This window comes from Eumetopias jubatus, unplaced genomic scaffold, assembly GCF_037043125.1.
Source record: "Eumetopias jubatus isolate StellerSeaLion01/CBP00866 unplaced genomic scaffold, mEumJub1_p1.0 scaffold_7, whole genome shotgun sequence".
In the NCBI taxonomy this organism is placed as follows: domain Eukaryota; kingdom Metazoa; phylum Chordata; class Mammalia; order Carnivora; family Otariidae; genus Eumetopias; species Eumetopias jubatus.
In genome coordinates, this window is record NW_028274813.1 from 41,509,546 (window position 1) to 41,535,849 (window position 26,304).

At 40.4% G+C, this 26,304-nt stretch overlaps 1 protein-coding gene and 1 pseudogene across 3 annotated transcripts in view; both read left to right on the top strand.

The window, feature by feature from the left end:
- The window catches only part of ARMH4 (armadillo like helical domain containing 4), a 122,312-nt gene that overhangs the window by 52,464 nt on the left and 43,544 nt on the right, over positions 1–26,304 (top strand). The gene's annotated exons all lie outside the window — the stretch shown is intronic.
- On the top strand, positions 522–24,789 carry LOC114206567 (small ribosomal subunit protein uS2 pseudogene; annotated as a pseudogene).

Sequence of the window (26,304 nt, forward strand, 5' to 3'; positions counted from 1 at the left end):
AGAATTTCATGGTATCTGCTTTTATTAAAGCTGCAGTTGGTTGGTCCTCCCATCTGTTCAAGACAGAATTCGTGGGGTGCCTTGGTGGCTCAGTCATTGGGCATCTGCCTTCGGCTCGGGTCTTGATCCCAGGGTCCTGGGATCGAGCCCCACATTGGGCTCCTTGCTCGGCTGGGAGCCTGCTTCTCCTTCTCCCACTCCCCCTGCTCGTGTTCCCTCTCTCGCTGTTTCTTTCTCTGTCAAATAAATAAATAAAATCTTAAAAAAAAAAAAAGACAGAATTTGTTAGATTCTTAGACTAGCACGTTTTGGCCCTATTTTAAAATTTTAGTATAATTTCATGTAATTGTGTTGTTTTGTTTACTCTCAACAATAGCAACAAGGGTTGTCTTCAAAAGCAAAAGTGCCTCGTGTGTTACCTACTGCAGAGGAACAATGTTGACGAATTATGCCGTTCTTGACTAGTGTGTCTAATCTTACTGACAAGTCTTACCACGGACCCAGCTACTCAGATCATTTCCATGGTTATTAGTTTTGCTTATCAGAAGTGTGAAATTTTAGGACTGCCCTGTGGCTGGTTGGAGTGTAGTACCAAGGGGGCCAACCCCCAGCTCCGTTCAGGTGAGGATCACAGGCTGAATTCTAAAAAGAAGCCCCGTGAATGTGCTGTTTATTACAGGAAGGTCCCGGTCAGAGTAAATTGGAACAGGGTAAGTCCAGCCTTGTTCTTGGAAGAAAAATGTCCAAGTACATCTTCAAAGTTTTTATTGAACACCTACCTTTTACATAGCATTTTATTTTATTTTATTTTTTAATTTTTTTAAAGATCTTATTTATTTATTTGACAGAGAGAGACACAGTGAGAGAGGGAACATAAGCAGGGGGAGTGGGAGAGGGAGAAGCAGGCTTCCTGTGGAACAGGGAGCCCGATGCGGGGCTTGATCCCAGGACCCTGGGATCATGACCCGAGTCGAAGGCGGACGCCTAACGACTGAGCCACCCAGGCACCCTAGCATTTTTTTTTTTTTAAAGAGAGAGAAAGAGAGAGAGGGAGATCTTGTGAGCAGGGTGGTGGGGGCGCAGAGGGAGAGGGAGAAGCAGACTCCCCGCTGAGCAGGGAGCCGGATGAGGGACTCAGTCCCAGGACTCTGGGATCATGACCTGAGCTGAAGGCAGTCGCTTAACCAACTGAGCCACCCAGGCACCTCTTACATAGCTTTTTTATGGGCACATTAACATAGAGTAAAATTAGCTTAGAAGCTCTCCTTAACTGGATGCTTGCTCTATATCCATACTGCTAAGCACTTGATTTACTTTACATTGTTTGAGTTTCATAGGTAGGTATTATTATTCTCTGTTTACAATTAAAGAAACCTCTGGGTGTGCTTCAGATCAAAATGGCTCCCAAATTTCCATGGTCTCAAAATAGCCATGTCATTTCAAGGCATCGCATGCCAGTGTGATGATAATCCAGCTCACAATCTTTTTAAGGAAGAAAGAGTCCCAGGAGGAGGATATGTATATATATATTTTTAATCTCGTATTGGCCACGGTTGTATCATATGCCATGTCTAACCAATCACTAGCAAAATAAATGGAACTATATTGGTCCCATTGAATTAGGCCTGGGGTCAACTGAGTATAGCCTTCGGGCCAAATCCAGTCTGATGTCTGTTTCTGTAAGTAAAGTTTTATTGGAACATAGCCATGCTGTTTGTTTACCCATTGCCTGTGGTTGCTTTCACCATACAATGTCAGAGTTGAGTGGTTGCAGCAGAGACTTTACAGCCTGCAAAGCACAAAATATTCGTTATCTGGCCCTTGCAGAAAATGCCGACTACTGGCATAGAGGCCGGTGAGGAGCCATTTCCTACACCAAGGAACGGGCTACCCGGACAGAATAAGGGTTCTGTCAAGAAGTAAGGAGTAAGTGGCTGTTGGATAGGCAACCCGCAGTGACTGCTCCAGAAGGGGAATCTTTCTTCCAGTGAAGCAGATAGGCTCTGACAGATGTTTGTGTGGGAAGGTAGCCGTAACGGTGACAGGACGGTATCTTAGACTGAAGTCACGTGAAACGTATTAGGTGAAAGTAAAAGCAGAAGTGATGACTCCTAGGTCTTGAACTGTGAGGGTTTATGAACAATTTTTCCAAATTCAGGTCGCTCAGCTAGTGCAGGGTCCCCTGTAGTTCCCAGGGGTCACGTGTGACAGGAGCACCAACAATGGAGTGGAGCAGCTCCTAAGCTTTTGCCTTGCCCTGATGAGAGTTTTAATTTCTGAAGACAAAGGAAACAAGAGGAACTGTGAATATGATCAAGGCAGCACTGGTAGCCGAAATGTGAAAGGCCATGGCCATTTCATTTCTGAGTAGGAGAGAGTGCTGGGCTTACTTAGCCACACCTCTGGACTCGAGCAAAGTGAAAAAAAAAAAGCCGAGAGGAAAATATTATCCCTACCCATTAACTCCAGGTAAGTACATAACTCATGATTGGTAGTAGTTTCTAAAAATTTCTGTTCTGATAGTACAACTAAAAATGAACCTGATGAAGAAACAAAGGGTGGAATTTAAAAAACCAATGTGGTTTCAGGAGGAATTTGGATTCCAGAAGAAGAAGAAGACAGTGTGTGTGTGTGTGTGTGGGAGCGGTAGAGTCAGAAAGATGTAGATTACATCCCTTGCTAGCTCTGGCAACGTGAGAACATTAGTTAACCTCTCTGAGCCCCAGTTTCCTTATTTGTAAGTTAGGAGAATGGTATTTTACCATACAGAGTATCCTTGGAGGCCAATGCATCCACTCTCGCTCTTGACCTCATTTTTTTTTTTTTTTCACGTGGGGGTATTGTATCTATCAGTTCTTACTCTTTAAAATCTTCTGATCTTACCAAACCTTTTATAACTGGTGTGCCATTCAGGGCTAAATGTGGTTTAGCTCGGGGGCCTTTAGCTTGTTTCCTTTGGCCTCCCCTGTCCTGCCTGGGCACTCAGGTGATGCTCTTTCAAGTTCGCCCTTGCCAGGTCTGCTCCTTATTCCCTTCTTGGTCAGCTTCTATAGGACCACCTTTCAAACCTCCGGGGTCCCATTTGTTGACTCTCTTCCTTTCTAGCCCTTCTTGCTTCCAGCTTCAGTACCCAGGTTTACCCCTCCTCCATTTTCCAAAGGTTTGTTCTCTTTTTCTTTTTTTTTTAAAACAACCTTATTGAAATAAAATTTACGTATCATAAAATTCACTTGTTTAAAATGTACAATTCAGTGTGCTTGAGTGTATTTAGAGTTGTGTAAGTATCACCGTAATCTAATTTTAGAAACTTTCATCACCGCAAAATCACCTTGAACCCATTAGTAGTCACTCCCCTTCCTGCCCCCCAAACCCCGATGCCTCTAGCCCTAGACAACCAGTAATCTACTTTCTGTCTATAGATTTGCTTATTCTGGACATTTCTTATGATATGAGGTCATTTGTGACTGGTTTCTTTCATTCAGCATAACATTTTTGGGGCTCATCCATGTTGTAGCTTGTATTAATACTTCATTCCCTTCTATTGTTGAATGATATTCTGTTGTACTGATATACCGTATTTTGTTTGTCCATTCTTCTGTTGAGGAACATTTATGTTGTATCTACTTTTTGGCAATGATGAATAATACTGCTAAGAACCTTCATGTACAAGCTTTTCTGTGGACATATTTTTTCATTTCTCTTATGTAGATTCCTCAGAGTGAAATTGCTGGGTCATGTGGTAACTCTATGTTTAACATGTTGAAGAACTGCTGAACTCTTTTCTGGAACGGTTGCACCATTTTGTATTCCAGCCAACAATGTATGAGAGTTCCAGTTTCTCCACATCTTTACCAATACTTGTTATTGGTGTGAAGTGACATCATTGTGTGTTTTATTTTGATCAGCTTTATACAGCTATAATTTATATTCTGTACAATTTACTCATTTAAAGTGTACAATTGAATGTTTTTTAGTAAATTACAGATATGTGCAACCATCACCATAGTCAATTTTAGATCATTTTCATCACTTCAAAAAAAACTGTTCAAATTGTGGCTTTGATTTGCACTTCCCCAGTGACTAATGCTGGTGAACATTTTTTTCATGTGCTTATTGGTCATTTGCATATCTTCTTTGGGGAAATGTCTTTTCAAATCCTCTGCCCATTTTTAAATTGGATTGTCTTTTCATTATGGAGTTGTAAGTTCTCCATATATTCTGGACTCATAGACCCATATCATAGACCTATTCTAGATTCATATGATATACATGATTTGCAAGTATGTTCATTCATTCTGTGGGTTACCTTTTTACTTTTTAAAAAAGATTTTATTTATTTATTTGAGAGAGAGCACACATGAGCAGCGGTGAGGGATGGAGAGAGGGAGAGGGAGAAGCAGACTCCCTGCTGAGCATGGGATGCAACACGCAGGGACCTGGGCCTGACACGGGCCCTACAAGGAGCACGTTGGCAGGGGGGGAGCTCGAAGGGGGGAGCTCAATGCAGGGTTCGATCCCAGGACCCTGAGATCATGATCTGAGCCAAGTCAGATGCTTAACTGACTGAGCCACCCCGTGCCCTGCCTTTTTACTTTCTTGATGGTGTCATTTGAAGCACTGAAGTTGTTAATTTTGAGGAAGTCCAATTTATCATTTTTTCCTTTTCATTTGTGCTTGTGGTTTTGTAGCTAGAAAATCATTATCAAGGTCATGATGATTTACTCCTGTTATAGTTTTCACTCAAAAAAATCCATTTGAGTTAAAATTTGTGTATGATGTGAGGTAGTCCAAGTACATTCTTTTATATGTAGCTATCCAGTTATCCCAACACCGTTTGTTGAGGACTTATTTTCTTTTTCTTCAGCCCATTTTTTAGGAGCAGATTAGCCTAATGTTAGCAAATGGCAAAGAGAAAGCAGAACCTTACAATGCTATTTTGCTTTTGTCTTTTTACCAGGGAACATGGTCTTCACACAATGAGGAAGAGCAAATATTTAAGCCCTAAATAGGTGAAGAGATTGAAAGACATTAGCTGTTTTAAATGGATTGTAAATATTGCAGATAAATTATATCCCAAGACAGTATCTAAATGTAGGTTGTGGTAGCCTTAATGTTTGTGGAATAAGAGTAAATGGGAGAGGCACTTACAGGCTAGAGAGAGTCAGACAAAATCCTAATTTACATCAACAGAGAATGGTAGGCTCTAGAAAGTACACATAAGAAAGCTTGGGATATTAATCCCAGCAAAATTGTCTAAAGATAAGTAGATATCTCCTGTATCCTTGGAAAGGAGTGTTCACTAGAAGCCTGGGTAGGTTCACTCTGAATAAGTAACACCAAACTAGCCTCAATTGTTTGTTTCATGGGACTAATAGACAATAATACAGACACAGTGTACTTAAACTTAAGCAAAGTATCGCATAGCTTACAGGTATCCCTAGAGACAAAATGGAGAAATACACTCTGCGTAACAGTGAAGTCACCTGGGTTTGGTGAAGGTAGCCCAGATAACAAATGAAGTAATGTCACTTGGAGAAAGCCATGAGCCTTACTGTTAGAACTTGACCCATTCAGACCTTTTATTAATATCTTGGATGAAAATACAGAAGGCATGATAAAATGCTAGAAGGAATACATTGGATGACAAGGGTCAAGACTAACAAATAACTCAGAAAACTGGCTAAATCTAATGAGATGAAAGTTAAGGGAAACAAATATGAAGTCCCATACTTAGTTTCAAATAGTTGACTACTCAAGCTCTGAGTAGAGGAGGCTTCATTTAATAAGAAGTATTTCAAGTGGAAAAAAAATCTTAAGTGTTAGAGTTGACAGCGATCTCATACGCATTAACAATGTGAGTTGCTTTCAGAGAGGATGCATCATTTACTGAAGTCTAACATTTGGAAAAAAGAAAGTAGTGCTCTAACTTCATAGTGCCCTTCATTGCCAGTCTTCATGTGTCAGACTCTGCTGGGGTTGGAGAGTCACTAAAGGCTGTCAGTTTGTGGGAGTTTTTTCTCTCGGTTCTGAAAATAGTGGTACATATTGGAGTTTCAGATCACAATAAAAGACACCCAGTCCTTTCCTGTCACTGAGCAACTTATGAAGGGAGGAAAAGTTGGTTAGATTTCTTTCTGTCCTTTGTTCTTTTCTTTCTTTCGGTTATAGTGAGAATATTTATACCACAGAAATGGGTAAGTGTTACAAATAGGGGCTTGATTTACTGTTTTGTTGATTGCCTAGAATTAAAGTGATGGAGAAAATGTTAATCATGCAGATTAAACTTTAAAAAACATGTCGGATCTAGTGCCAAAGCTGAGGGCGGCTTCAGTTTAATGAATATAATTTGTATCAGGGTGAGGAATAGTTGAACAGTGGATCGCTCATCAGATTTAATAGCAGTAAATTTATTGGGAAAAGAGTTAGTAGAAGGGGATGTCAAACCAAAGGTGAGTTGCAACCATAGGCTAGTTACAGGTAGAGCAATTTGGTGAAAAGCAATGAAAAGGTTCTGTGAGAATCAGTTGGCTGTATAGCATTTACACTAAAGAATTTTATATCTGTTTTTATTTGTACATTGTGTGCCGTGCGTTGTTTATATCAGTAAAATTTGTAATAAACACACACCTGCCTTTTCTCAGGAGCGCTGGTTGTAAGCATTTACCAGGATATCACCACCATCTCCGCATGTTTGGTCTTCAGTGGAAATGAACAACTTTTACAACCATGCTACTCTGGTGTTCTTCCATAATTTTCTCTTCTCTAGGCAGAATAATCTATGATTCATTGATCTTTTCCTGTGGTTTTATTTTCCATGTTTTCTCTGAGCAGCCTGCATTTGGGCAGAAATCTCTTTACCTGAGGTGTGCAAAACGAGGCACACGACAGTATTCCAGAAAGGAGATTACCCATGTTGGGTGGGAGACCTGCCTCACTGGGGACCCAGGATAGTGCCTGGAATGAGCATGACCTGGCAATCTGGAGAGAGACCTGGCTTCCTGCCCTGCAGGAGGTTGTCCCCATGAATTATCTTAAACAAAAGTAATTTTATTCTTTTTTTAAAAAAATAATATTTATTTATCTATTTTAGAGAGAGAGTGCAAGAGCGAGTGTGAGCGGGGTGTGGGACAGAGGGAGAGGGAGAAGGAGAAATGCAAACTCTCCACTGAGCGTGGAGCCCTACCTGGGGCTTGAACTCATGACCCTGTGATCATGATGAGCCTAAATCAAGAGTTGGACGCTTAACTGAATGACACACCCAGGCGTGCCTGAAGTTATTTTATCCTTTTTTTTAAAAGATTTATTTACTTATTTAATATATATATGCAGAGAAGAGTGGGGGGGAGGGGCAGAGGGAGAGGGAGAGGGATTCTTAAGCAGACTCCATGCTGAGCTTGGAGCTTGACATGGGACTTGATCTCATGACCTTGAGATCGTGACCTGAGCTGAAACCAAGAGTTGGATGCTTAACCAACTGTGCCACCCAGGCACCCCAAGTTATTTCATTCTTTTTTTAAAAAATTTTTTATTAACATATAAAGTATTTGTTTCAGGGGTACAGGTCTGTGATTCATCAGTCTACACAATTCACAGAGCTCACAAAGTTATTTCATTCTTAAGCAAAAGTTTGAATTAAGGTGAAGTCGAGAGTTCTCTGTAAGCATAAACTGCATTTCAATGGCTGTTTCTTGAATTAGGCTACTAAGTATTGGACATCTTGGTTTATCAAGAGAAATGTAAATATAATAGAATCCCTTCAATGATTCTGTTTGGAGATTTAAGAAGTAGTACTTCCATAAATTTGTATGATCCTCTTACAGTTTACTAAGTATTTTAACACATATGACCTTGCTTGTCCAAACAGTGAGATAAACAGGGAGCTATTAATATCCCCATTTTACTGCTGGGAAAACGGGCTCAGGGGAGTTCATAACTTGTTCCAAGTGCAGAGCTGGTTGGCAGAGAAGCTAGGTCTGGGGCTGCCAGTTTGTTTTCTCCATCTCCAATGTCCTTTCCCTTCAATCTGCTTAAACAGAAAATCCCATTCAACTTGTCATCATCTATCTTCTGAGCACAAGTTGAAAAAAAAAAAGTCTGTCTAAAGGTAAATTGTAGCTTTAATTTTTTTTTCTGAAGAAGTAAATAAATCCATTCTTTCTGAGATCAGTCGAGGAGGTGAAAAGGAGGTAGTAGTGGATTGCCTGCCAGGATAATTGCTTTAGAGTTCAAAGGCACTTAACATGCCTGTGCACACACCAGAGTGGGCGTCAGTTGACAGAATGACCTGTTGAGGGGACGGCAGCTCAGGGTGGGTGGTTTGACTTTTTACTTTGCTTCAGGCAATAAATGTAGTCTTCTCTAAAATCTGGGATTCTGTAAACATTTGAGTGTATGATGTGGGATATGTTTGTCTATAATCACAGGCAATATAGTACTTTTTTTGTTTTTACACTTTTTGTGGCAGATTGGCTTTAGTGACGAGGCTAACACAGAGTGACTTATTTTTTTTTTAAAGATTTTATTTATTTGACAGACAGAGACATAGTGAGAGAGGGAACACAAGCAGGGGGAGTGGGAGAGGGAGAAGCAGGCTTTCTGCTGAGCAGAGAGCCCGATGTGGGGCTTGATCCCAGGACCCTGGGATCATGACCTGAACCAAAGGCAGACGCTCAATGACTGAGCCACCTAGGCGCCCCACAGAGTGACTTCTTAAGTGAACAAGGGGCACCAGAAAAATAACAGGGTTACATTACTTTTGCAAAACGACATAAGGATGTTTTCTTATACTCTTCTAGGTTTCCTGATTTTTTTTCCCCCCACCACTCATTTAGTTTGGAGTTGCCATATTTTAATGGGCCAAATTCCCAAAGAGGTGGCAACTTCCCAAAGCCAAATGTAGACATAGAGGGGGTATTCAGATAAAGAGGAGCTTATACTGGCAATACATTTCCTCTTGCGAGGCATTTTTTCTTTCTCTTTCTCTTTCTTTTCTTTTCTTTTTCTTTCTTTCTTTCTTTCTTTCTTTCTTTCTTTCTTTCTTTCTTTCTTTCTTTCTTTCTTTCTTTCTTTTCTTTCCTTCCTTCCTTCTTTCTTTCTTTCTCTTTCTTTCTCTCTCTCTTTCTTCCTTTCCTTCCTTCCTTCCTTTTCTTTTTCTTTCTTTCCTTTTCTTTTTATCTTTCTGAATCTTAAGCAGACTCCATGGCCATCCTGATGTGGGGCTCATTCTCACAACCCTGAGATCATGACTTGAGCTGAAATCCAGAGCTGGACGCCTACCCAACTGAGCCACGCAGGTGCCCCTAGCGAGGCATTTCTGCCATAATCATCCCCCCTCCTCATTCAGTAAGTTTCTAATGAGGCGCACTGTAGCCTGGAGTTGGTATTGAGGGCTCTGTCGCTCATTCGCTGTGGGATAGGTTAATGAATATACACTCAAATTTCCTATTTGTGAAGTGGAAATAACAGTCTGTAAGACTCATTATGCAGGATGATAGGGTGACCTGAATGCCCTGAGGTCTTGTCTCAGGCACCACCTGCAATCTGCAAGTGGAAAGGTGACTCTTCCTCCATCTCAGCAGTAGATGTCGCTGCAGTCAACTAAAATTACAGTAAAGCTCTGACCAAAGGGATTCTAGTACAGGAAAAAGGAAAGGAGCACTAATAGCTATTAAAATGAACAGAGCATCTAGCATTCTTCCCCACCCCAAACTCAAATCCTTTACAATATACTACTTTTTATTATTTTTAATAACATATGTCCGATAATGGACAAGTCTCTTCAGAAAAAAAAAGTTGATTCAGAAAACCATTTCATTCCGTCTTTCACTTATCATATCACAATTCATTCATTCAGGAAATACTTACTAGGTACCTGCAATGTGTGAGGTGCTTGCCAGGCTCTGGGCTTACAATGATGAATAGTACAGACAGTCTGACTTTATGGAGCTTCCTGCCTGGTGGGAAAGACAGGCAATTAAAGAGGTAATACCAAAAAAAGAGAAATAATTACAGTACAGAGAGATTATAATAATCATAGGGCATGTGCTAGATGAAAAGCAGATGACAAGGGGACCTGGCTGAGTGGAGGGGTCAGGGATGGTCTCTGGGCTAAAACAGTGCTTCAGAAGATGCCCATATCATGCATCCAGGCACAAATTAGAAAGCCAGCATCTGGATTCCTTCACTCCATTTAAAATTCCCATGGGTTCTTCAATTTACCTCCTTTGTCACTAGCACCATCTGAGATGCATAAAAATCGCCTTCCGTCCTAATGTTACTGAGGTAATTTGAAAGGTCTAAAAAATTAACCATGATTTGTATTACTGCCATGACCTCTCCACTGAGATATTAAAAACTGCTTAGTGTCTTTTATATGTCAGACACTTTGACAGATAGTCTTGATTATTTTATTAGTGTATGATATATGGAAGTTAAAATTGAATGTTGAAGCAATCTGTCTTCCCTTGTTTCTATATTAATTCTTCACTGGGGTGTTTGGATTAAACAAAAGCTTTATGTTCCATCAGGATGTTGAAGTTAGCCTAAAACATAGTGGGAGCCACTTGGGTGACACTTTTATGACCTGGCTGGAGGGAAGGACTGGTCATGCATTAGAACTTGGACATTTTAAGCAGATAGTAAAGAAAGAAATATCAATAAGAAACGTGAAGTTACTCTGATCAATATTTGCTGTATCTCCAGCAACTCCCAAATTATATTTTGAAACCTTGAATTCAATCTATTGCATCCCAAATACTGATTTTTGGATGAATAAAAACAAGTTAGTAAATCTGAATCCCTTATTTTTAGGAGATTCAGTGTAAAGGCAGCAGAAATGTATTCTGATGCATCAGTAACAGCTTTTCTTGCTTCCTTTTCAATTAGGATATGCAAAACTAAGTTTGCTTTTTTGAAAACTTAACTCTGAGGTCTGCACTCACCTGCATTTAATTCATTCAAAAAACCTTTATTTGTCACATTACAAAAATCATGGCCTCAGGGTTAGTATGACTGTATGTGTTGATCTTTCCAACTATTCTCCTTAGAATAAAGAAAAGAAATGTCCCAATGTACCGGGTTACAAAATGAATCGCCAAGAGCTAGACATTCAGAACGGCAGAAGGCATAGCTGTATACAGTGTCTCTTAATTTACAAACATGTTATGTCTTCTCTTCTATTTCCATGCTCAGGAAGCTAAAGTGCTTGGTATTTAATTTATAAAAGGAAACATTCTAATATCATGGGAGGAGCCCTGGGGAAACTTCTTGAATTGCTCTGGCTTTGCTTTTACTGTATCGTGTGGTCTTTGGTAGCCCCCTTCATTGCTCCGAGCTGCAGGTTTTTAAATATATTAAAGGGCTTTGGATGGACCTGAGGTCACTATGTGGAAGCCCCTTTATTTTCCTTTGTGCTTCCTTCTTTTTGACTCAAAAAAGAAAAAGAGGCAGCCTACCCCCTGTGCAAGTCTACCCCTTCCAGCTGTGATCTGGATCCTATCAACTTCTGCCTCCCCTTTGAGCTGCCTAGGGGGACCGAGCCATTGGGAACACTCATTGTTAAGTTAGAAATCTGAGTGTCATCTCGAATTCCTGTCTGTTTCCCTCAGTTCCCACAACCAGTCAGGAGCAGAGTCCCATTCATTCTTTCTCCCCAGTGCGTGGTCAACTCACCCTTGCCATAGCACCATCCTTAGGCCAGCATTGAGGTGGTTTTGGAATATAGATGAGGTTCGGTGGGGTGAAGTCTGGAGCCCATGACCCACAAAGAATTCTTGAGGCATCTTTGGTGCAGAATGATGGTTTATTAAAGCCCGGGGACAGGACCCATGGGCAGAAAGAGCTGCTGCACCGGGATTGTGAGGGGTGGCTGATTATATAGACTATATAGGTAAGCAAGGTAAGGCTGATTATAGCCTACATAGGTAAGCAAGGTAAGGAAAAAGGGAGGTTTCGAGAAAGTACTTTCATATGTTAAAGAAAACTCACAGGATTCACAGGATACCGGAGGCCTTGCCATTGTCAAGTTAAGGCATTAACTTACTAGATAGATAATTGGGAGCTTCCTGGAGGAATGTTACATTCTTCTTATCACATGTCCTTATCAATGGGCTGCAGGTTTAAAAAGAAATTCAATTTTATTTACATTTCCTTCTGCCTCAGCCTCGCTCAATTTTATGAAGGGGAGGATGATGTTAGGGCTTCAGGAAACTGAGTTATGGGTCTCTGGAAGTTAGGCTATTGATAAGAAAGCTTCTTCCATGTAAATCACTAGGACATTTGTAAACTGAGGGAGACTCAGGTCTTACAGGATTGTGATCTCTGCAAGTTAACTATTTGTTTTTCCTTTAGGGCAGCGAGGAGTGCCTGAGGAATGTCACATATATCCCATGGGGGGGGGTGTTGTGGGGTGTCAGCTTCTGCTTTGTCCTCGGCTTGCCTTCTGTTCCCTCATCAGCATTAGCTCTTGCCCAAACTATTGCAGGAGCCTCTTTACCCGTCTTTGTTGCAGTGTCTCCCACATTCCAGTTCATTCTCTGCACTGTTCTCAGTGATAGCTTTCTGAAACACAAATCTGATTGTCTGTTGAGCAGCGACTACCCTCCTGCACAAATGTTTATATTGTGAGAGAGGCTGTTATGCCAGGTTCTGAGAGACAATCAGTTTGAATAAGATAGCACAGTGCCATTTAAATTAAAACCTTGTGTTGGCTACTTCATTTACCTATGGGATAAATTGAGTTTCCTTTGCATGGCCTTTGAGGCTGCGCACATTTTGGCTTTAAATCTGCCTTCCTATCAGCTTCCCTTCTGCCGCCTTGCTTCTTGATCTGTGTGTACTTCCCATCCCTGCTCATCCTGAGCATGCATGTTTCTTTTCTTTTTTTAAAAAATTTTTATTGTTATGTTAATCACCACACATTACATCATTAGTTTTGGATGTAGTGTTCCATGATTCATTGTTTGTGTATAACACCCAGTGCTCCATGCAGAACGTGCCCTCTTTAATACCCATCACCAGGCTAACCCATCCCCCTACCCCCCTCCCCTCTAGAACCCTTAGTTTGTTTTTCAGAGTCCATCGTCTCTCATGGTTCGTCTCCCCCTCCAATTTCCCCCCCTTCATTCTTCCCCTCCTGCTATCTTCTTCTTCTTCTTCTTCTTTTTTTTTTTTTAACATATATTGTATTATTTGTTTCAGAGGTACAGATCTGTGATTCAACAGTCTTGCAATTGAGCATGCATGTTTCTAAGATTTTGCCTACCAAGGTCTCTGGAATTCCTTTTCCTGCTTCTCCTATGTCTGTCTGTGGAATGCCTACTGAGTCTGTAATACCTGATGCAAGTGTCATCTTACTCAGGGAGAATTCTCATGAATTGATTACTTCCTTATTTCTACTTCTACCGGCCTTTGCTGAAAGTGTTATATTGTATTTGTTAATGCCTGTCTTTGTAAGAGTCTGAACTACTTGAAGGCAGGGAATCATGCTTTATTCACCTTTATGTTCCCTGTGACCTATCTTAGTATACAGCATGTTTTGGTGGTTCCATAAGCAGTTATTGGTTGACTAAAAGAATTGAGAGCAAGGGGTGTGGGGGGATGAGGTAACAGGGTGATGGACATTAAGGAGGGCACGTGATGTAATGAGCACTGGATGTTATATGCAACTGACGAATCACTGAACTCTACCTCTGAAACTAATAATACTTTATATGGTAATTAATTGAATTTAAATTTAAAAAAAAGAATTGAGTGCATGTCTGTGCATACACGCATGGGTAGGAGTGGTTGTTACAAGCATTTCTCATCTGAGTGGAAATGTCAGGGATTGTGCAAAGAAGAAACTTGGAAGTTGCAACTGCCTTGTTGATCTAGGTAAAGTTCAGATACCTGCTGGTAGATCCTGATGGCCAAGGAATATTTGGACTAGATCTTTAAAGTTCTCTTTAAGCTGTAAGAGTTGATAACTTCATTTTTGGCTGTATTACTTCAAATCCAAGAGTTGGAACACTTTCCTTGTAACACTTTTGCCTGCTGGCTAAGAAACAAAGGTAGTTTGCTTAACATAACTTGTCACTGTCTCTTTTCTTAGATCTCTGAAAGCTACTTTGTGTCCTTCAGTGACAAAACATTAGGCTCATTCCCAAATGAATTGGTTGTCAGGTAGGCATCATTAAGGCTAGTGAAATGTCTCCTTTTCAGCTGAGCAAGGCAAATGTGATACTGTCTAATCATGACAGGCATGATGATGTGATGTTCCAAGAAGTGAAGAACATCTTTCAAGGCTACAAGATACTTCATGTGTAGGCAATTACTCTAGTCAGTGAGTAGTAATCAATTAAGGTGGGAACATTAATACTTACTTCAATGCAAAAACATCATCATCTAAAGGTATTTTGGGAGGCCAGGGGAAAGAATGAACTGATAATCTACTACATCATTTCCAAATGTGGAAAGTTGATTTTTATAATCAATTTCCAGACATATCCATTCAGGGATGTAAATAAAAAGAACTAAAAGCTTTTTACAAGGTCTCTTTTCAGTATATGCTTGCCTCATATTCTTGCTTCCTATTCGTCCTCTGGCCACCTGTGTCACATCCATTATCCTCCTGAAAAGAAGAATCATTTAGGCCACTTAAATGTTTCAATGACATACAGTCCATTAGAATTCAGAAAAAGCCAGCCCTTTCCAAAGAGAAATGTGACACTGTCTTTCACTTATTCTTTTTTCTTTACTTGAAGTGAAATTTCAGCTTCTCTTGGGATTTCTTATTTTATATATTCATAAGGTGATGATTTTAGCAGAAAATGACCTGTCACCTCCTAAAAACCACCTGCTTGGTTGGCTAAAGGGAGTAAATCAGGAGTTAATATTAGTCCATTTCCCCATTTTTGTTTGTTTATTCTGACTATGAAGCAGTATATGCTCAAAGCAAAAATTTTGGATAAAATATATAACCCTGGCTTTATGCCCAGAAACAGCTGGTTAGGCTTCTGGCTCTGTCTACCACCCAAAAGAACCTTTATTTACAGCAGACCACAAAATCACTCAGAGGCCTGCGAATGGTGCAAGCGTTCTGCTACCATTTCCCTTGGGTGTCCTTTCAGGCTGTGCTGACTCTCCGTACATGAGTGGTCAGAAGTCCCTCTTTGTTGGGCTCCTCCGATTCTTCTTTATCACTCTCCTGCTGGGGCTCCATCCTCTTCCTACCAGCAGAAAATGGGAAGGCACGAAGATGAAAGGCGAGGGAAGCCTCTCATGCCACTTTTCAAAAGCATCTAAAGAAGATGGGAAAACTCATCCATGATTCCTCTATTCAGAGGAAACAAATGACCTGTTATCTTCCAGTCTATGCATTTTTTCCATAGTTGACATTGGAGTTTTTCCACTTATATCAGTGCATTCTAAGTTACATTGTAGATGCGTTAAGTAAAATGTATCTGCTTAAATTAGTAGTAACCATGTTTATTTTATCTGTGATAGTATTTATCTTTGAGTATAATGATTCTTACATTTTAGTGCTTCTACAATCACAGATAAGTCTTACAGTCAATGTGTATCTTTAATGTCAATGGTCTTATCGTCATCGACCTTTTAGGATCCATGAATATAGCATCTGGAAGTAGTATGTGTAGTAAGTTGCTTTTGAGTTTTTCCTCTTAGAAAGGTGACCAGACTGACCTTCCTTTATGATTCAAAAATTATTTCTCTGGAAACTTCAAAGCCTTCTTGGTGCCTGCTTATCTCTAGTTACTCTTTTTTTCTTTACATTAAAAAAATATATTTGTGGTAAAATTCACATAACATAAAACAACCATTAACCATTTTAAAGTGTACAATTCAGTGACATTTAATACATTCACAGTGTGACACAGCCATCACCTTTTTCTAGTTCTGAGACATTTTCATCACCCAGAAGGAAGCCTTGTACCCATGAAGCACCTCCTCCCTCATTCCTCTCTTCTTCTAGCCCTGGCAATCACTAGGTTGCTTTCTGTCTCTATGGATTTGCCTATTTTGGTTTCCCTGTTTACTCCAGAAGGTAACTATGAAGAACAGGACTGGCTTTCTCCCCTGGCACGGGATGCACAGGCATGGCTGTGGCACATTCCAGCATATTGATACACACCGAGATACCAGTAATCCAGACTGACCACAAAACATGCCAGCTGTTGATAGTTGTAGAATTATCCTGGAGTTTCTGACAATTAGTGTGCATTTTATGTGAAGTGAATAACCAAGCAAAGCTACTAACAAGCAAGGCTGTGGAGATGAAATGTTAGAAGCAAGGCATAGCTCAGAAGGTCCTTTGCTGTAGGATCTCAGCTTTAAGGTGTCAGCTGAGACTGTGGTCTTCTCTCAGGGTTTGAACGGAGAAGGATCTGCCTCCAAGCTCACACGGTTGTTGGCAGAATTCAATTTCTTGTGGGTGGTAGGACTGAGGACTTCAGGTTTTGGTTGGCTGAATGCTACCCTCAGTTCCTTGCCACGTGGGCCTCCCTGTAGGGCAGCTCGAGACATGGCGGTTTGCTTTAAGAAAGCTCACAAGAAAGAAAGCCTGCTAGTGAGCCAGACATTGCAGTCTTATGTAACATAATCATAGAAGTGACATCCCATCACCTTTACCATATTCTGTTGGTTAGAAGCAAATCATAGTTTCTGCCCACACTCAAATGGAGTATGAGGACACTCAAGGACATGAGTATTAGGAAGTGCAGATAACATATTGTCATACTGCTGTATAAATGGGTCAACCAGTTACTCATGTCTGTCTGTAGTGCTGGCTTACACTTACCCTCCTTTGAAGAGTAAATTAGGGAGAGAAACGGGCTCATTCTAAAGGACAGTGTAGGCACGAGTGGAAGCTCTGTGAGAGTGTGCTTTATATTTGCAGTGATGCCTAGAAATCACAATGACTCACCATTTGTTTAGATCTTTCAAGGGAAACTGGAAAAAGAATGACCGTCTCTGGAGAAGATACTAGATGATGGTGATGCCTGGTGGGCTCAGCCTGAATGTCTGATTTGAATCTTGAGGCTTGAGGGGACAGAATGTCTGCAATCACACAATAAGGCAAAGTGGATAGAGTCTCTGAAATCAGTGGCTTTGTTTGCTAAAAATGTATCCTCCAAGGTCCAGTGTCAGCCAGACTTATTCTGAAGAAATTCTGAAACCATCTGAAGGGCCCTGTTTTGATGCAGAAAGAGTGAACTATACTTTGCCTGGCAGCATACTTTCTGTGAAACATTTTTTTTTTTTTTAATCTAAATGGTGTTACTCTAGGGGCACCTTGGGGATGCAGCTGGTTGAGCATCTGACTCTTGGTTTCGGCTCAGGTTGCGATCTCAGGGTCATGGGACTGAGCCCTGCGTTGGACTCCATGCTCAACAGGGAGTCTGCTTGAGATTCTCTCCCTCTCTCTCTGCCCCTCCCCTGCTCGCTCTCTCTCAAATAAATAAATTTTTAAAAAAAATGGCATTACCCTGCTTGATTAACAATACCATGTGTCTGATTTTGCTCTGAATTACTCTTGAATCTTTTAAAAAATTAATGTCACATAGCACAATATCACATACGTGGCAGGCACTACATAAGAATTTGCTAAATTAATGAAAGAATTAAAAAGAATATTTTATACACTCTGGTGGTAATTATAGTAAGGAGTCTTTCAAAAGTTTTGGGTAATAATTGACATTATTGGAATAAAATATTGTGTTTGTTTTAAGAGCACTCTTGTCCCTTGATAATGTTGATGTCTTCTGCCCTGACTGGGAGGTGTAAATTTTTTCTTTCAATACTGTGAATACAGTGGTTATGAATTGCATGAGCAAAGATAGTGTGAATCACAAATGTCTCACAGCATTAGACACTCTTTGACAGCTACTACCTGCTCTTTCTTTATTGGTGTTTTTTAATTAAAGTTTTTGCTAAATTTCCATGCTTATTATACTGTGTCAAACTAATCAGGAAGGAGCAGATAATAATTAAACATTTTGGGAAAAAGTAATGAATGCATAAATGTTATAAGTGGCAGTTTTTTTAATATAAGTAATACTATCCTGGAATTATTTAAAGTAAAAAATTTTGATGCCATTGTCTTAGGTGTTGGATCAACCTATTATTGATATTGTAAGTCTAGCTAATTCTTACTTAGAAGTAGTGTGTGGATTATCTGCACTGATCATTTACTCCCGGATTCAATTTTGTAGCTATTTCTAAGCTACTTCCTTGAATTGCTTCTTCCATTTGATATAAACTGAGGGATTACTGGGGTTCCTGGGTGGGTCAGTCGGTTGCATCTGCCTTCGGCTCAGGTTATGATCCCAGGGTCTTGGGATTGAGTCCGGCATTGGGCTCCCTGCTCAGTGGGTGTCTGCTTCTCCCTCTGCCCATCCCCACTGCTCGTGCTCTCTCTCTCTCTCTCAAAAATAAATAAATACAATATTTTAAAAAATAAACTGAGGGATTACAAACTATTTTTAAAAATTGTCTAAGAAAACATCAGTAGAAAAACCAACCAAATTCTAGCCAGTTGAAAAGTTTCTGTTCATTTTAGTGTTTACACAACTGCTTGCCTCTGTCAGTCTGTGTGATTGAGAGTTAACCGTGCCGCTTGACATGGGCATCGATTCTGCTTTCTTATTGATCAGGGGAGACATGAGCTGGGGAGGTTGTGATAGATGGATAGTACCAGAATGTTCCTGGCAAAAGCTCTGAGACTGTCCTTCTCCGACTCATTAAATCAAAGCAGAATACTGAAAATGATATGCCAGGCATGGCAAGCCTTTCCTAGGATGCAGATAATCAGATTTTCTGCTCATTTGGAAAGAACCATGACTTGACTACTGATCTTTAATAAAATGTTATTTTAAAACAGCTTGTAGAGTACCCTTCCCATTTTTATCTTGAAAACCCTCCTTTGGAGCATGGCTCCTGTCATATCCTCCTCCCCCAAAAAGATATGTTGAAGTCCTAACCCTTAGGACCTATGAATGCAACATTTGGAAATAGGGTCTTTGCAGATTTCATCAAGATGAGGTCATTAGGAAGGACCTTAGACCAATGTGACTGATGTCCTATTAGAAGAGGGAAATTTAGACACTGACACACAAAGAGAATGCCACGTGGAGACACAGACACACAGACACACAGGGAAGGAGCCATGTGAAGACCGAGGCAGGGATTGCAATGATGTTGCCACAAACAACATCTTAGAACATGCCACAAGCAGGAATGCCACAACCATTCCTTAGAACACATGCGTCTACCAGGGACTGGAAGAGACAAGGAAGGATCCTCCCTTAGAGTCTCTGGAGGGAGCATGGCCTTTTCAACATCTTTTGTTTGTTTATATGTGTATGTATGTATGTATGTATTTAAATTCCAGTTAGTTAACATACAGTGTTGTATTAGTTTCAGGTGTACAATATAGTAATTCAGCAGTTCCATATATTACTCAGTGTTCATCAAGGTTAATTGTACTTTTTTTTTGCTGTGAGGATTCCGTCCTTCTTATTTATTTATTTATTTATTTATTTATTTATTTATTTATTTAATGTAGTGTTCTATGATTCATTGTTTGCATATAACACCCAGTGCTCCATGCAATACATGCCCTCCTTAATACCCATCACCAGGCTAACCCATCCCCCCACCCTAATTGTACTTTTTTTAAAAAAAGATTTTATTTATTTATTTGAGAGAGAGAAGGAGGGAGAGGGAGCATGAGCAGGGAGAGCAGCAGAGGGAGAAGCAGACTCCCCACTGAGCAAGGAGCCTGATGGGAGGCTAGATCCCAGGACTTTGGGATCATGACCTGAGCCGGAGGGAGATGCTTAACTGACTGAGCCACCCAGGCGCCTCAAAATTAAGCGTACTTTTAATCCTCATCAACTATTTCACCCATTCCCCACCCTCTTCCCTTCTGGTAACCATCTGTTTGTTCTCTACAGTTAAGAGTTAAGGCTCTCTTTTTTCCCCTTTGTTTATTTTTTTGTTTTTTAAATTCCACATACGAGTGAAATAATTTGGTATTTGTATTTCTCTGACTGACTTATTTCCTGTAGCATTATACTCTCTAGCTCCATCCATGTTGTTGCAAATGGCAAGATTTCATTCTTTTTATGGCTGAGTAATATTCCATCTTCTTCTTTAGGTTCCTATGACCAATGTCAGAGAGATTACTGCCTCTGCTCTCTTCTAGGATTTTTATGGTTTCAGGTCTCACATTTAGGTCATTAATCCATTTTGAATTTATTTTTGGGTATGGTATAAGACAGTGGTCCAGTTTCATTCTTCTGCATGTAGCTCTCCAGTTTTCCCAACACCATTTGTTGAAGAGACTCTTTTTCCCATTGCATAGTCTTTCCTCCTTTGTTGAAGATTAATTGACCATATAGTTGTGGGTTTATTTCTGGGCTTTCTGTTCTCTTCCTTTGATCTATATACCTATTTTTGTGCCAGTACCATACTGTTTTGATTATGACATCTTTGTAATATAACTTGAAGTCTGGAATTGTGATACTTCCAGTTTTGTTTTTCTTTTTCAAGATTGCTTTGGCTGTTTGAGGTCTTCTGTGGTTCCATACAAATTTTAGGATTATTTATTATAGCTTTGTGAAAAATACTGTTGGTATGTTGGTAGGGATTGCATTAAATCTATAAATTCTATAGATTGCTTTGGGCAGTATAGACATTTTAATAATATTTATTCTTCTACTCCATGAGTATAGGATGTCTCTCCATTTCTTTGTGTCTTCTTTAATTTCTTTCATCAATGTTTTACAATTTTTAGAGTACAGGTCTTTCACTTCTTTGGTTAAGTTTATTCCTAGGTATTTTATTTTCTTTGGTGCAATTGTAAATGGGATTCTCTTCTTAATTTCTCTTTCTGCTGCTTCACTATTAGTGTATAAAAATGCAATGGATTTCTGTGTATTGATTTTGTATCCTGAAACTTACTAAAGTCATTTATCAATTCTAGTAGTTTTTTGGTAGAGTTTAGGGTTTTCTATATAGAATATCCAGGTCATATGCAAATAATGAAAGTTTTACTTTTTCCTTACTAATTCAAATGCCTTTCATTTCTTTTTCCTGTCTGATTGCTGTGGCTAGGACTTCCAGTACTATGTTGAATAAAAGGGGTGAGAGTGGACATCCTTTTCTTATTCCTGACCTTAGGGGAAAAGCTCTCAGTTTTTCCCCATTGAGTATGATGTTAGCTGTGGGTTTTTCATATATGGCCTTTATTATTTTGAGGTACGTTTCTTCTAAACCGACTTTATTGAGGATTTTTATCATGAATGGATGTTGTACTTTGTCAAATGCTTTTTCTGCATCTATTGAAATGATCATATGGTTTTTATCCTTTCTCTTATTGATGTGATGTATCACATCGATTGATTTGAGAATATTGAACCACCCTTGCAGCCTGGGAATAAATCCCACTTGGTTGTGGTGAATGATTTTTTAAATGTATTCCTGGATTTAGTTGTTAATATTTTGTTGAGGAGTTTTACATCTATGTTCACCAAAGATAATGGCATATATTTCTCTCTCTCTCTCTTTTTTTTTTTTTTTGTGGTGTCTTTATCTGATTTTGGTATCAGGGTAATGTTGGCCTCATAGAATGAATTTAGAAGTTTTCCTCCTTCTATTTTTGGGAATAGTTTGAGAAGAATAGGTATTAACTCTTCTTCTTCTTCATTTTTTAATGAAGATTTTATTTATTTATCTGACAGAGAGGTAGAGAGAGATCACAAGTAGGCAGAGCAGCAGGCAGAGGGAGAGAGAGAAGCAGTCTCCTCGCTGAGCAGGGAGCCCGATATGGTGTTTGATCCCAGGACTCTAGGATCATGACCTGAGCTGAAGGCAGCTGCTTAACCAACTGAACCACCCAGGTGCCCCGGTATTAACTCTTCTTTAGATGTTTGGTAGAATTCAGCTGTGAAGCTCTCTGGCCTTGGAATTTTGTTTGTTGGGAGTTTTTTGATTACTGATTCAATTTCATTGCAGGTAATCAGTCTGTTCAAATTTTCTATTTCTTCCTGCTTCAGTTTTGGTAGGTTATATGATTCTAGGAATTTATCCTTTTCTTCTAGGTTGTCCAATTTGTTGGCATATAACTTTTCATAATATCCTCTTTAATCATTTGTATTTCTATGTTGTTGGTTGTTATTTTTCCTCTTTCATTTATGATTTTGTTTGAGTTCTCTCTCTCTCTCTGATGATTCTGGCTGGGTTTATCAATTTTGTTGATCTTTTCAAAGAACCAACTCCACCTGGTTTCACTGATGTGTTCTATTGTTTTTTTTTGGTTTTTTTTTTAGTTTCTATATCACTAATTTTTGCTCTGATCTTTATTATTTCCTTCCTTCTGCTGGTTTTAGGTTTTGTTTGTTTTTCTTTTTCTAGCTTCTTAGGTGTGAGGTTAGGTTGTGTATATGAGATTTTTTTTCTTGCTTTTTAAGTAGGCCTGTATTGCTATAAACTTCTCTCTTAGAACTGCTTTTGCTGCAACCTAAAGATTTTGGACTGTTTAATGTATTTTTATTTTCATTTCTATGTAATTTTTAATTTCTTCTCTGATTTCTTGGTTGACCCATTCATTGTTTAGTAACATGTTATTTAACCTCGTATATTTGTGCTCTTTCCAGGTTTTTTCTTGTGGTTGATTTCTACCTTTCAACATCTTGACTTTGGATTTGTAACCTCTAGAACTGAGAGAATACATTTCTGTTGTTTTAAGCCATTTAGTTGGTGGTACTTTGTTATGACAGCCCTAGGAAACTAACACATGCCCACCCCCTCCCCCAACCTCTTGAATTTCTGCTTTCTTCTCCTTCCCTTCATAGCCAAGCTGCAAGTTGGCTGGATTGCCTCACCCCACCAAAACTGTTCTTACTGAGAGACCTCCCAGGAGGACTAAGCCTGCAGAGCATGGAGCCCACTTGCCAGGATTCAAATCCAGACTCCATTCCCTGCTAGCTGTATGAACTTAAGCAAATTATTTAACCTTCCTGTGTCTTATTTTGTGTTTATCAATACAATGAGCCTATCCCTGGGGACCATTTTAAGGTTTAATACAGCTAAAACATTTAGCATGGTTCCTAGCACATAGCTAACAATATGCACTTATTTCTATAAATATAATTTGCCACATACATTGTCCCTTTCAGTTCTTTCGTTACCTGACTCTCTGCAGCACTGGACCCTACTGGCCACTTTCTCCTCCATGGCTCCTTTGGTCCATTGCCTTCTGGTTGTCTTCCCTGCCTCTGGCTGCTGCTTTTCTAAGTTTCTCCTAGGAAGGCATTGTAGCTTGTGGATAGAGTTCTAGTGTTAGAATCTGACACATTGAGGCTCAATTCTCAGCTTCACAATTATGAAAGTGAGTGATTTTGAGCAAGTTAACCTTTATGAGCCCCAGTGTTTTCTGGATAAGATGGGATAATCTTCCCTGCTTGGGTTTCTGTGAGGAGTAAATGGGATAATATAAACAGAGGGCTGTTGTAAGCTGGATTCTGACTTTCACCTTCACCTCTGGCTCATCTTCTGAACCCCTTGTTGAAAGCTGTAGTGTAAGGCTCTGCACTGGGTGTCATCCACAGCTCCAAGGGGAGTCATTCACTTAAAGTGAAATGTGATATAGCAGTCTTCCTCCTCCCCCAACTTTTGTTGTACAGATAGATCTCTGGAATATACTTAAGGCGCTGAGAAAAGTCCTAGCAAATTGAAACTTCAGTCATATTTCATGTTTTAATCTCATAGCCTCTACATTCAGTGGTTACCAGGTCCCATGGTTTTGATTTCTCCTACAGCTCTTAGAAATATTTTCTTTTTGGTCCTTTCCGCGCTACGCAGGGAAGGGTCCATACAGCGTTATTTTGCGTTCCTGTCATAACTTAAAGGGAAACTTTCACAAAGTCCGGAGCTCTTGATGTCCTGCAAATGAAGGAGGAGGATGTCCTCAAATTCCTTGCAGCAGGAACCCATTTAGGTGGCACCAACCTTGACTTTCAAGTGGAACCGTACATCTACAAAAGGAAAAGTGATGGTATCTACATCATAAATCTGAAGAGAACCTGGGAGAAGCTTCTGCTGGCAGCTTGTGCTATTGTTGCCATTGAAAACCCAGCTGATGTCAGTGTCATATCGTCCAGGAATACTGGCCAGTGAGCTGTGCCGAAATTTGCTGCTACTACCGGAGCCACTCCTATTGCCGGCCACTTTACTCCTGGAAACTTCACTAACCAGATCCAGGCAGCCTGCCGGGAGCCGAGACTGCTGGTGGTTACTGATCCCAGGGCTGACCACCAGCCTCTTACAGAGGCGTCCTATGTTAACCCGCCTACCATCGCTCTGTCTAACGCCGACTCTTCTCTGCGCTATGTGGACATTGCCATCCCTTGCAACAACAAGGGAGCTCACTCAGTGGGTCTGATGTGGTGGATGATGGCCAGGGAAGTTCTGCGCATGCGTGGCACCATTTCCTGTGAACACCCACGGGGGATCATGCCTGATCTCTACTTTTACAGAGATCCTGAAGAGATTGAAAAGGAAGAGCAGGCCACTGCTGAAAATTCTCCTCCTGTGACCCAGGAGGAATTTCAGGGTGAATGGACCGCTCCAGCTCCTGAGTTCACTGCTAGTCAGCCTGAAGTTGCAGACTGGTCTCAAGGCGTCCAGGTGCCTTCGGTGCCTATTCAGCAGATCCCTACTGAAGACTGGAGCGCCGAGCCGGCCACTGAAGACTGGTCTGCAGCTCCCACTGCTCAGGCCACTGAATAGGTAGAACAACCACTGAGTGGTCTTAAGCCACTCTTCCACAAAGGCAAACAAAATGGAAATAGAAATGGAAAAGGTTGACGGAAAATAAAGTTTGTAAAAAAAAAAAAGAAAGAAAAAGAAATATTTTTTTTTGAAGAAACCAAACTAGCTTTGGAGGGGATAGCAGGGGAACCAGGCATGATGTCTGATGGAAATCAACAGTTTCAGTCCTGATTTCAGAAAAGATGGATTCTAAGACAGCCAGTGAGTTTGGCTGAGCAGGGCAGAAATCCAGAAGTAGTTCATGTGTGGTGTTAGACAGGGAAGGTTGTCACCAGTAGGGGGTGGGCTAGAAGTATAAGAATTGGATTCTGGCAGGTAGGGTGCCAGGGCCAACCCTTAGAGGAAGGACTGGTGTAAACCAGGCAGGATTTCAGGGGCTGCTCCCCAGTGAGCTGGAACTCAGGGAAGGTCTCTGGTCTTAGACTGAGCAACTGATCAGAATTAGGAATTTGGGTCTTTGGACTGAGGCTGTTGAGGGCTGAGGAGTAGGGCTGCAAGGGACTGTGTGCCAAGATACTCATGGAGGAACCTCACCAGGTTGGAGTGCAACATGGCATCTGGAATGCAAATGAATTCTAAGCCTTACCAGTGCAGCCAAGGGGCTCAAGCAGGGCCTGTTGGTGCAGGCTTCTTCTGTCATCATTACCTTGGAAACCAAGGAAGGCCAAGGAAAAATGACATTTTTCCTTTTTGCAGATTCTCAGTGGTCCCAGCTGGGAAGACCTGGAGAGGGAGAGAGACAGAGAGAATCAAGCTAATAGATACATAGTTCATCATTGTGACCATTAGGACAACACATAGAGGAAGTTTGGGAGTCCAGGAACTCTGAAAATATCTTCCTTTTGTGCATTTGCTGTACATATTCTATGCAAACCCCATGGCAGCCCACACACCTTAGAGGTACCTTTCTCCCTGGTAGTGATTGCTCTGAAGAAGCAGTGGCCTCTTGCAGCTAAAGAAGCATTTGTAAATAATATTCTGACTCAGAAATGCTCCATGTGGTTGCCTTATTGTACATCTCTTAATACAGATTCTCTGGGCACAGGTCTGTAGGGATGATCTACAAGATCAATGTCATAGTTGTCCAGTTATTCCTTGCTAGCAATATCTGTATCTAAGACTCACACACACTGCAGCATCCAGTGATCAAACCATGATTTTGGAGGAACATCAGCTATGAAGGGGTAAAGATAGTTTTTCAAAATCTTTATATCCCTACCAGGCCTTCACCAGTGTTTGCTGATGGTGGTCTATTTATCAGTTCAAATTAGAACCAAATTGCCTTCCACAAGCTCTGTGGAGTTAGAATAAAGAGGCAGATTGGTGTAGTGAGAGTACAAAGCCAAGAACAAGCTATTCCCTTTTAGTGACAGTTATGAGGAGACAACAGCAAAGCTGACTCATTAATGCTGCCTTTACTACCCTGTTTAGGAGACTCTAGAGATGAATTACTCAGTCTTTTCAGTGTAGGCA